The 11,603-nt window shown below is 36.0% G+C and overlaps 1 pseudogene; it reads right to left on the bottom strand.

The window, feature by feature from the left end:
* Positions 1 to 462: 462 nt before the first annotated feature.
* LOC120610913 (aspartate aminotransferase, cytoplasmic-like) lies at positions 463 to 9,952 on the bottom strand (annotated as a pseudogene).
* Between the last annotated feature and the right edge of the window lie 1,651 nt (positions 9,953 to 11,603).

Raw genomic sequence — 11,603 nt, 5'->3', positions numbered from 1 at the left:
AAGTGGAATTTACTCTAGGAATGCAAGTTTGATTCCGTTATTAGTAAATCTATTAAATAATACATCATATAAATACACTGTCTAAGAAGACAAATCATGATTATATCTATAGGTGCTGACAAAATTCAACACCTATTTTTTTGGTGGTGGGGTAGGGGTTGGAGATGATGAGTTTTAATGACACAGTCAAAACCCACAATTACATGTGGCTCTTCAGACAGCTTGATCTTTGGGACTAGACTTTGTACAGAGTCAAGCAACACATAGAAGCACACAAGCAACACAGGCAACACTCCTGCTTCTAGCATGGGGGCAAGTTATCTGTGTCTCATGAACAAAGTACCTTTTTTACTCTTCTTAAATAGAAACCTTAATTTGCTCTAGCCTCCAAAAGGGTTCTAAATCCCAAGGCTGCGTTTCTTTTTAAGGGATGTTCCCGTCACATGGGGCCAGTTTAAACAGAGGCCACCTTACCAGAGCAGGCTTTCAGTCCATCAGTAGTCTCTACTCCGTGATATATACAACTAGGTTCATGCAAGCAGGGAAGACACATGCCCAAGAACCGCTTTGGTAATGCTGGTTTGAGTGATGCTTCTTCACTAGATTTTGGTGACTGCTTCATGGATGGAGGTGACCACATAATCTAGATTTTTGGTGGTTAAGCCACACATATCGATCAGACTACTTGGCAGCAGATAAATGTGCTTTTCTCTGATCAGATATTCAACCTGTTTGGGGTTCAACCCAGTGAAATGGAACATTCCAATTTGCTTAGTGATGTGGTTCCAGGTTCCAGGCATTTTGAGGGCTTCTATTCATGCCCTGAATTCAGATCTCATGGTCAGAATCCAGTCAACCATTGTCTTCACATCACCTGTCCATTCCTTAAAGAGCTCAGGGTTAGAGAGCACATTGGCCACCATTCATGCTCCCTGAGCAGGGAGATTGGATCAGGTAATTCACACGATCTTCTCCATCTGGGAAAGGACACACAGGATGCTATCAGGTTCTTTTGCAACAATGGTCAGACTCCCCACTCGTTCATTGCAGACCCCGTAGTTCTTGGAGAAGGACTGGACACAGAAGAGCTCGAATCCTTCAGACACAAAATAGCGAATGGCCCAGGCGTCTTTCTCTAGGTCTCCAGAAGCAAAGCCCTGATAGGCTGAGTTAAAGAAGGGGAACAGAAACCGGCACTTCATGATGGAGGCAATCTCCCTCCACTGCTCTGGAGTTGCATCAGTCCCAGTTGTGCACACAGGCGTGGAAGACAAAGATGGAAAACTCAGGAGCATTTTCCAGATCGCTCAGCAAACCCTGGAGGTTGTCCTCTCTTCGCTGCATCCCGAAAGTGATAGGACCAAATGTCTTTAAATCCAGAGGCAGAAAGTATACCATTATGATTCTTCCAGGTTGGTGAGGACACATAGACAGGTGTGTCCTTGTTGTTTGTTCCATTGTACCACTGTGCTAAGAACTCGGCTCCAATTCAAAGTGCACCTGTTCTCCCCAAAGACTACATACCTCCTACCCGCTTCTCCCCAAGAACTGGGCTGTCATCCCCAAGGGCAAGGCGAGAAGCATGGGTCCATAACTCTGCTAGGCCCAAGATCGGCAGATACTCATGCTTAAAGCTACTGTCCATAGCAATCTTCTGCTATGCCTTCCTCACTATCGGCAAAACCCAGGACTGGCAGTCATCCATGCGATAAGCTCCCACTCCTATAGGTTGACCTTGCGGGGTCTGGATCCTCCCGGAAGCCAGCAGTGAGCTTAAAGGCAAGAATGGGCCTGTGGAACCTCAGTAAAAACTGACAGAGACGCCACAGCAAGAGAGCTCGACTGAGCCGAGAACTTCCACCGTGGGCTTTAAGCTGCTGGGTCTGGTCTTTCAACACCTATTATTAATATAAGCACTTGAGAAAACGGAAATTGGTGACTACTTTAAGATGACTGCCTACATCTATAGGTATTTGTGTGTGTATACATGTATATGTATCTGTATGTGTACTAGTGTCGTTAGCTAATGTAATTATATAAGAGAAATTAATTAGAACCATAAGAATTACAAAAAAGAAAGTAAAACTCTTTGCAGATAACTGGATTTTACACATGGAAAGCCCTAAAGAATCAATGATAAAATTAATGTAAACAATAAAAGAATTTAAATTAACAGGATATGAAATTGCCATCTAGAAACCAATAGTTTCATCTGCCAAACAAATAACCATTAAGGTGATATAGTGGTAGAGAAAACCTCATTTATAATAACTAGAAAAATATACTTTGTATTAAAATTACCAAGAAATATATAAAACCTACATGAGGAACTTTAAAACACTCTTTAAAGACACAAAATAGACTTGAACAAAAGGAAAAACCTCCCATGTTTTTCTATGAACATGATAAAGATATCAGTCCTCAAGTTAACTAAAAATATAATTCTAATGAAAATGCTAATGAGTTTTTAAATGGAGTTAAGCAAATTGATAAATTATGTTCTATAAAAGAACATAATGTTCTTAAGAACATCTTATGATACCTTAACATCTGATGATGCCCAAGAAAACACTGAAAAACAAGTGATAAGACTCTAAAATATGCTATAAAGCCACTATAATTAAAACTGTGGTATTAGAATATGAACAAGAAACAGACAAATGGGATAAAATGGAATGTCTAAAAATAGAACCAAGAACATATGGAAATTTACTTCATAAAGGTGGTATTTCAGATCACTGGGGCAAAAATGAGAGGTGTCAATAGAAGAGTACCACCTTCTTCACCTTTAATGAAAGGTGCTAAGACAACTAACTAGTCAGCCATCTGGGAAAAGGTAAAAGTACATAAATTCCTCATGCCATCTCATTGTGGTATTTACTTGCATTTCACTAATAATTAGTGAAGTTGAACATCTTTTCACGTGCTTATTGGCCATCTGTATCTTCTTTGAAATACCTACTGTGTTCAAGTCCTTTGCCCATTTTTGAATTGAGTTATTTTTTTGTTGGTGGTGGTAACTTGGGGAGTTCCTTAGAGATGCTGGCTACCAATCCCTTATCAGATATATGACTTGCAAATATTTCTGCTATTCTGTGGGTTATCTTTTCATTCTCTTGTTAATGTCTTGTGATGCACAAAAGTTTGCAATTTTTTATTAAAATTTTTTGGGGTGACAAATTTCAGTTTTGATGAGATTCAGTTTATCTTATTTTGTTGCCTGTGATTCTGATGTTATAGACAGGAAACTACTGCTAAATCCAACATCATGAAGCTTTCCCCCTGTTTCCTTCTAAGAGTATTATAGCTCTTGCATTTCGGTTTTTGATCAATTTTGAGTTAGTTTTTGTGTATGGTATGAAAGAGGGGTCCAATTTCCTCCTTTTGCACGTGAAAATCCAGTTGTCCCAGCACCATCTGTTGAATAGATTTTTCTTTCCCCATTGAATGGACTTGGAATCTTCTCAAAAAATCCATTCACCATAGGCATATGAGTATATTCTTACCTCTCAACTCAATTGCATTGGTCTGTCTATTCTCATGCCAGTATGTTTGACCCGTACCTTTAATTCCTGCAAACTGAAGCTTTCACAGTGACAAAATGGCCGCTAGCTGTCAGTTGTTCTCAAGTAAACCCTGCCTCAACCAGAAACATCTGGAGACTTTAGATATCCCCAAACCATAATACTTATGTTCAGTGGGGGAACCATTTGCATATCCGAAGCCTGCTTACTCTGCCTTACCCATTCCTATGGAAACCAAATAACTGTGCTTGCCCACAGTTCTGGCTCCCTCCCTCTGCCTTATGACCAACCAACCCCAGTGCTTCCCCTAACAAGCACTGCATGCAGTGCTGTGTTTTCCCCCAGGAAACTGTGAATATAACAAAAGTGTAAAACTCTTTCTGGTTTCTCTTGATCTGCATCTAGCTTCACCATAACTTACCCAAGGTAGTGAGATTCAAAAATTGGGACCATGAGCAGGATTTTTTGGCCTCAAATGAGAAAGAGATCCACTGGACTGCTCTTGGCTTACTAACTGGATTCACTAGATGGTAGAGGAGGTTTGGGAGACACCACTACCACTGTCTGCTGGTGGAATTGCACTTTGACCTCTGCTACTATGTGCTGTTTGTTTGACTTTGGGATCAGGATAATACTGGCCTCATAATATGAATTTGGAAGTGTTCCTTCCTATTCAATTTTTGAGAGTTCAAGAAGTTCTGGTGTTGATTCTTCTTTGAACATTTGGTACAATTCACCTGTGAAGCCATCTAGTCCTCAGTTTTTCTTTGTTGGGAGGTTTTTGATTACTAATTCAATGTACTTATTCATTATTGACCTGTTCAGATTTCTATTCATGATGCAGTCTTGGTAGGTTGTATGTTTCCAAGAATTTAAACTTTTCTTCTGGGTTGTCCAATTTATTGGCATATAATTGTTCAAATTAATCTCTTCTCATCCTTTGTATTTCTGTGATATCAGTTGTAATCTTTTCTCTTTCATTTAAAATTTTATTTATTTGAGTCCTGTCTCTTTTTCTTGTAAATCTAGCTAAAGGACTGTCAATTTTGTTTATCTTTTAAAAAACAACAACAACTCTTAGTTTCACTGATCTTTTCTATTTTCTATTCTCTACTTCATTTTTTTCTCTGAGTTTTCTTTCCTTCTGACTTTGGGCTTAGTTTGTTCTTCTTTTAATACCTTGAGGTATAAACTTAGGTTGTTGATTTGAGAGCTTCCTTCTTTTCTTAATGTAGGTATTTATTGCTATAAACTTCCCTCTTATATCTGCTTTTGCTGTATCCCACAAATTTTGGTATGTTGTGTTTCCGTTTTGTTTCAAGATATTTTTCACATGCAGTAATGCTAGGGTTTGTTATTACCAGTTCTTATACTTCTTGTTGCAATATCAATTGCCATTTTTGAGGTATATTTGGCAATTCAAATAAGAAAATCCTGAAATGCAAATATCTTTGGCTCAGCAATGCTACTTTTAGGTATGTATCTTGTTTAAAAAAAATACAAAATAAGTGTAAATGATTTCATTACAAGGATATTCACTTTAGTATTGTTAATAATAGCATGAAAGATTGGAGCAAGTCCCTAACAAGGCATTAGTTAAAATATAGTTTATCCATGCTAACAAATACAATGCAACTACTAAAATGATGTCATGAAGGATATTTAAATATATGGATAGCTGAGTTTAAAAAGCAGATTACAAAACAAAATATCTCATTTTATTACAAAATATGTGCATTGGAAAATGATTAATAGTGGCTTATGTAGTTGATGGAATTTGGGGTGATTTCTCTTTTTGCATGTCTTTGATTTCTACAATAAACATTGATTACTAAAAAGGTATTTTTTATTTCCTTTTTTATTTCTTCTTTGACCTATTGGTTGTTCAGGAGTCTATTATTTAATTTCCATGTTTGTGACTTTTCCAGCTTTCCTCCTGTTGATTTCTAGTTTCATACCATTGGGGTCAGGAAATATGTTTGGTATAATTTCAATCTTTTCGAATTTGCTAAGACTTGTTTTGTGACCTAACATATGTATCCTAGAGAATGTTCCATATGTGCTTGAGAAGAAAGTGTATTCTGCTGCTGTTGGATAAAATATTCTGTATGTGTCTGTTAAGTCTATTTGGTCTAAAGTAGGTCAAGTCCAATATTACCTTGATTTTCTGTCTGTATGATATACCCATTGTTGAAAATGGGATTTGGAGTCCCCTACTATTATTGTTTCACTGTTTATTTCTCCTTTCAGATCCCTATTATTTGCTTAATATATTTAGGTGCTCTGGTGTTGGGTACACATATATTTTAAATTGTTATCTTTATGAATTGACCTGTTTATCATTATATACCTTGTTTCTTGTTAACAATTATTTGCTTAAAGTCTATTTTCTTTGCTCTAAGTATAGCTACCCCTGCAATCTTTTGGTTCCCATTTGCATGGAATATCTTTTACCATTCCTTCACTTTGAGCCTGTGTGTCCTTAGATCTGAGTCTCTTGTAAGCAGCATACAGTTGGGTCTTGCTTTTTTTTTGTTGTTTGTTAGTTTTTTTTTGATCCATTCAGTCACTCTGTATCTTTTGATAGGAGAATTTAATCTATTTACATTTAAAGTAATTATGAATAAGTAATGCCATCTTGTTAATTGTTTTCTGGCTATTTTGTAGTTCTTTTGTTTCTTTCTTCCTCTCTTGCTGTCTTGAAAAGACAATTACCCTGAATCTTATTAAACCTGCAAACCCACACTGTTCAAGAAGCTAGCCATATGATTCTTTAAATTTAATTGAAATTAAACAAATTTAAACATTTTTGTTTCTTAGTCACACTAGCCACACTTGAAGTACTGAATAGCCACATGTGGCTCTAATCTACCATATAGAACAGTGCAGACATAGAATATTTCCCTCATCACAAACGATGCTGGTCTAGGCCAGGGTTTCTCAGCTTCAACACAGTTAACATTTGGGACCAACCAATTCTTGGTTTGGGGGCTGTCCCGAGCATTATAAAACACTTAACCATATCCCTGACCTCTGCACACTAAATGCCAGAGGTACCCCAAATTATGATAGCCAAAACTATCTCTAGACATTGCCAAATGTCTCACAAGGGAAAAATCACTCCCAATTGAGAACCACTATTCTAGACTTAACTTCCAATTTATAAAAAATGCAGGTGATAGGAAAACAAAGTAAAATAAAACCATGAGAAAACAATGAGATATCCATAATGTGGCCATACGGCAAGAAATTGACATGGATTCTTTAAAAATATCAATGTCATGGACGGAAAAAAGGCAGAGGTACTGTTCTAGATTAAGAGTGTACAGAGGCAATATAATAAGTAAACTTTGGACCCTAGATTAAGTAAATAACTAGCTTCATAAGACCTATGAATATGAACTGTACATTAGGTGGCATAACTGAACTATTTTTAATTTTTCTGAGTGGAAAGTGGAATAACAATATTATAGTCAAGTAAACTCCCTTATTCCTAGGAGATGCATACCAAAGTAGTTAGGAGTCTAACTGCTATAACTGTTATATCTTCCATTTAGTTACAAATGGTTCAGCGGCGGGTGGGGCGGGGGTGTCATATATGGCAAAGGGTTAACAATTAATGGATCCAGGTCAAGGATGTACAGTCCAGTACATTCTTTCAACTTTACAGCAAGTTTGAGATTTTTCGAAATAGAAAGCTGACAAGAAAGGCTAGAGGAATCCACTAGTCCGCCCCAAAAGAAATCCACTTCATGATAAATTCTAACTTCTAGAAGTAACATTCTCCCCAAAAAACCTGCCTCTCTTCCTAGTGACACTAAAACTACAGTGGGATGACATATCACAGTATGTCATAATAGCCCTCTCACTAAAGAGAGATAAGGGGGCTCCCCGAGTGCACAGTCTGTCTGGGTCTCAACAGAGTGCAGATTTTGTGAGGAAACGCCCTCCACATCTTCTGGGACCTGAAGTCACGCATTTTACTTCCTGTCAAAGGCTCATTGTTTGCAAGAAGCCGGGGGAGGGTGGGTCGGGGGGTTAAACCCAGACCAGACTTACCTTTTACCCCGCCCCTACCACTTCTGGCCCTCTCTGCCCAAGAGTCGCAGGCCTGGGTCAAGACAATGACCTAGGCAAAACGGCCCTCCGACGCAGGCTGAAGTGCAGTGAAACAGCTAGTACCTTGCTACCGCACACTTCCGCTTCCGGTCTCCTGGCAGGAAAAGGCGTGGCCTCCTTCCTCCAACTGCAGGCAGAGTTTTCGAGTTTCCTTATGTTAGAACCCAGCTGGATGCGACAGTTGGACAAAGCCATAGGCGGAGACCTGGCCTGGGAGGCGTGGCTGGGCTTGGAGGTCCACGCTCATTTCTTTTTGTCTTTCCACATCTATCTACAGCCCTATGCGATGACTTTCCATATTTATAATGACAAGCCCGCCAATCCATGGAATGTTACATCCTTCCCTTCGTTCATGTGCTTTAAACGTTTGTTCTTTGTGTCTTTGGCTAGAGTCGTTCCTGGATACTCCACATATGTATGTGTATATGTGTTTGCATTTTATATTGATCATTTACATCATTACTAGAATAATGGTATTGATTTTTATTTATTGATCATGCATCTAGTAACCTTGACTAATTTATCCTAATGATTTCTTGATCTGAAGTTTTTTATGTAAGTGGTCTAAATAGCTGCAAATAAAAGTAAAAAATTTTAACATTTTTTCTTTTCTTCCAATATTGTACCTTATTTCATTTTCCTGTCTTATAGTGTTGGTCAGAATTTCCAATATTGTGTTGATTAGTGGCACTGATAGGAGACATCCATGTCTTGTTCCTGATGTTCAAAGCAATGGTTCAAAAGTTTCTCCTTTAACCATATTTGTAGTGTATGGGGGAGTCAATGACCTTTAACAGATAAAATAAATTTTAATCTCTAGTTTGTGAGGAGCTTTTATATGAAAATGTGTTGAACTTTGTCACGTTTTTTATGCTTCTATTGAATTGGCATTTTATCCTTTAACTTTGTGATCTTTAGTCAAATTAATTTTCGTGTAGTCAAATTTGTTCTTTATAGTCTCTCAATGACCTGTTGTGTTTTTAAAACTGTATCTAAACGCTAGGTTACAAAAATATTTTCCTAATTTTCTTCTTGAACATTTAGTTTTAAGTCTTTAAAATTCAGTATGTATTTTGCTATGTGGTGTGACATGAAGATCCAAAGTTTTCTTCTTCCAGCGGGATGGCTAGTAATATTGTTTTATTGCAATAGTTCTATAAGTTTTAATATCTGTTTATAACAAAGGGATGGCTAAGGTTTTATGAGAGTTTCCTCTTTAAATTATTTATGCTCAGAGCTACTCTTCAAAGTAGGCACTATTGTCATCCTCATGTTACAATTTAAAAATATATATATATTTTTTTATTCAATCTCGTGTAGTCTAGTACTAGAATCATCTTGCTTCATCATTAGGCCATAGAATACCATCAAGGCAAGATTCTCTTCATTTTCTTTGTTTCAATAGGTATGTGACTGTTCTCTGGCATTTATTCCTCACGCAAAATTTGAAATCACTTCATTTAGTTATTGTTTTACATTTTTATGTTAATCTTGGGAGAACTGGTTTTTCTTTCTTTACATTAAATCTTTTTACTCAGTAATTTTATTTGTTTAGATCTTGTTTCATTGCTTTTGATAAGATTTCTTCATGTAGATATTGTTCCTTTCTTGCTATATTAATTTCTAAATTTTTGAAATATGTTCTCTTTATTGAGAATGGAAGCCCCCCCACCATTTATATTTCTACATGAAACTTGTGTATATGGGGGGATGGCAGCATGTGGGTGTGGTTATGTGTGTTGTCCGGTATCTATTGTACTGAGAAAATTAAATGAACACTAATAGTTTTAAAACTGAATCTTTTATTTCTACACATAAACACTAATTAAATATGTAGATAATCCTATCTCTGCTTTTCCACTATTTATACAAATTAGTTCTAGACACCAAAATCTGCAAAGCAGTGTTCAATAAACACAGACTATATGGGCAATCCTGCCTTGGTCTGATTAAATGGAAATTATTTTGGCCCTGTACCATCAATTAAATGAATTATTTAAAGAATCATTAAATAAAAATTATTCTACTATTGAAATATTAAATATTTAATGTTTAACAACATTGTGCCAATGTCAACTTATTGGTTTTGATCATGGTGGTATTGTTTGTAGGATATTATAATTAAGGGAAGCTGGGTGTGCCAATTCTGCGATTTCTATGGAGTCTAAAATTACTTCAGAAAATAGGTTTTTGAATTTTAGTATTATTTGGAGTAGTGCTCAATCCTTGGCATGTACCCAGAATGCCTGACATCTCCACTACGGCATGTGATGGTCATGTTAATTTTGAGATACCTCAGACTGAGTCATGACTCCCCCAACACTTGCTCCTATTTGGGCTTACTCCATTTCCATAAATGAGAATTCCATTATTGCAGTTGCTCAAGCTGAAGTCCTTGGAGTCATCTTTTTTTTTTTCTTTTTCTCATAAACCACATGTAATCACCACAAAATCCTACCCATCCTACCTCCAGAATATATAAAGAATACACAAAATATATTTACAGTTCATCCCCTATCACCACCTTTAATGTTATCACTGGACTTCAGTGCTTATCTGTTGCAGCAGCTAGCATTACTTTAATATGATTAGATAGATGGTAGATAGATAGATAGATAGATAGATAGATAGATAGATAGATAGATAGATAGATAGATAGATACATAAACAGGCTCTTGTAGTACTTGTGATAGATAGATAGATAGATAGATAGATAGATAGATAGATAGATAGATAGATAGATAGATAAACAGGCTCTTGTAGTACTTGTGGTATATGTGTTTCTAGACTAGGTACAAAGAGGAATTGCTAGGTCACGGGGTACACTGATTTTCATTCTTGTAAATACACCTAATCATCCTTCAAAATGGTTATACTCACTCCTGTGTAGTAAAGTATGTTTTCTCACATATTTGCTTATTATTGAAATTTAAAAATATTTGCCTTCCTGATGTGAGAACATTAGTACCTCAGTATTATTTTAATGTATTTTTCCCAATTACTCCTGAGAAATTATGTTTTTTTTTTCATGTCAGGTCTAATTTTGTCAATGTGAAATTCTGTTTCTTCTGTTATTTTTAATATATCTAGAAAAATCTGTATTTTTATTTTACTTATGGATTTATTAGCTTATTTATTCATTTTAAGATTGTTTCAGTTGATTCTTAGACATAAATTCTTGCCTTGATCTCTTTACCCATTCTTCTGAAATAAGTTTCTCTCATTTCTGTAAAATGTTAAGGCTCTGCTCTTTTTTAAGCAGTGTTAAACTTCAATAGTGATGTTAAAGCTGAGTTTTTAAAAAATATTATTTATTCATCTGATTAAAATAACAATAAACCATTACATGTAAACATAAATATTTTTATTTAAAAAATATATTTTCAAAAACAAAAAATTTAGTGGCATTATTTTGCATATCTCTTTAATATTTGCTTAATAGATAATGGCTAGATTCTTATATCTGCTCCTATAATCAGTCTGTTGTGATATGTTCTTTTCCCAGTGTGCAGTGGGATTTTTATTTTCTAATTAAATTTATTGGGGTAATGTTGGTTAATGACATTATATGAGTTTCAAGTGTATAATTCTATAATACATCATCTATGTGTTGCATTGTGTGCTCACCACCTAAAGCCTAGTATCCTTCCATCACCATATATTTGACCCCACTTACTCTCTTCACCCTCCTCCTCCCCCATCCCCCTCTGTGTCTATGAGTTTGTTTGTTTTGTTTGTTCAGTTGTTGCTTTTTGTTTTATATCCCACAGGTGAATGAAATCATATTGTTCTTTTTTTTCCATCTGACTTATTTCACTTAGCATGATACTCTTAAAATTCATCCATGTTGTTGCAAATGGTAATATTTCATCCTTTTTCATGGATGAGTAGTATTCCATTGTATATGTGTACCACATCTATAAAGAACTCATACAACTCAACAATAAAAATAATAAACAA

Source organism: Pteropus medius, unplaced genomic scaffold (assembly GCF_902729225.1).
Source record: "Pteropus medius unplaced genomic scaffold, Ma_sr-lr_union100, whole genome shotgun sequence".
Taxonomy (NCBI): domain Eukaryota; kingdom Metazoa; phylum Chordata; class Mammalia; order Chiroptera; family Pteropodidae; genus Pteropus; species Pteropus medius.
The sequence above is the reverse complement of the archived record's forward strand: the minus strand, read 5'-3'. Positions and strand labels throughout refer to the sequence as shown.